The following is a 1,160-nucleotide window of genomic DNA, read 5'->3' as shown; positions in this document are numbered from 1 at the left end:
AAAATGCAAATTATGTAAAGAGATGGCAATTGGGACACATCTCAAAGGAGACTTTTAGCTTTGCTAATTTTTAAAAAATAAGGGTGTAAATCAACATATACAAAAAAGCTCTGCCAAAGTAAGACTCTCTGTGAAACTAGACCTAAGTACTCTACTTTAACATCAGCACATATAAGACATTTGTAAACATCTCACATTTGATGTTAAACTAATTCAACTATCACTACAAAAGAAAGCATGATTCTCATATTTGCGCTCAGTACTTTGAAATATACCCCAAATAGGTTTTGTTCCATTTCCCCATCTATTGCAATCTAGGGCCTTATTGAACAGTTTTAATACACTTTTTTTGAAACTACTGAAAATACACCTTTCTTCCTAGTCAGGATTGTTAACAGCAGAAATATATGTGATGTTAGAAATCTGGTGGCAATACCAAGTTTGATTCAAATGTAAGTACACTGTCTTCAGTTGCAGTGTTTCAGGCCACCAGCGAAAATGAATCCTGATGGCCGTAAGATTACGTACCTCCCAAGTGGATGACTTATTTCATTCTAACCCAAATGGGCATTAGGAAGAAAACTGGCAGGCCCAACGTGCTGGATAAGGGCTGCAAGTGCCCCGGACTTAACTCAGACACGTCCAGAGAAACGTGGAGAAAACTGGCTTTTGCAGATAGAAGACCTCAGAGGACCTCTGTCAACTACATCGTGTGAGTGGAGAAAGACTGAAATGAAAGTGAGCACTTTGTAGGTGGAAATGGCACTAACTAAATTGGGTCAATAATCCGAATGCTTCTTCCTATGTGTGTTTGACTTGACCCAAGGCAAGCTGCAACAGAGAATAAACAACAGCAGAAAGTACAGATTAGCTTAAGGGTCAGGGGGATCTCAGAAACTGAGCACACACTACTGCTCCTTTTTCTTCCTTTAGAAACAAAATCAAAAAACCACATGAGAACCCTTAAAGTTCCAGCAAATAATAAGACCAAAAATATACATTGGTCCGAACCAATTCTAGACATCAACAACTCTGAACATTCTGAACCTCACATTCTCCACAAGAATCTACTGTAATGGGTCTCATTCATTATCTATCACAAAAATTTGCTTCTAAGATGCTTTGATCAAATCTCAGGTAGCTCATCAATTCTCTACACG

This window comes from Myotis lucifugus, unplaced genomic scaffold (genome assembly GCF_000147115.1).
Source record: "Myotis lucifugus unplaced genomic scaffold, Myoluc2.0 scaffold_44, whole genome shotgun sequence".
NCBI classification, from domain to species: Eukaryota; Metazoa; Chordata; class Mammalia; order Chiroptera; family Vespertilionidae; genus Myotis; species Myotis lucifugus.
This window is presented reverse-complemented; position numbering follows the sequence as displayed.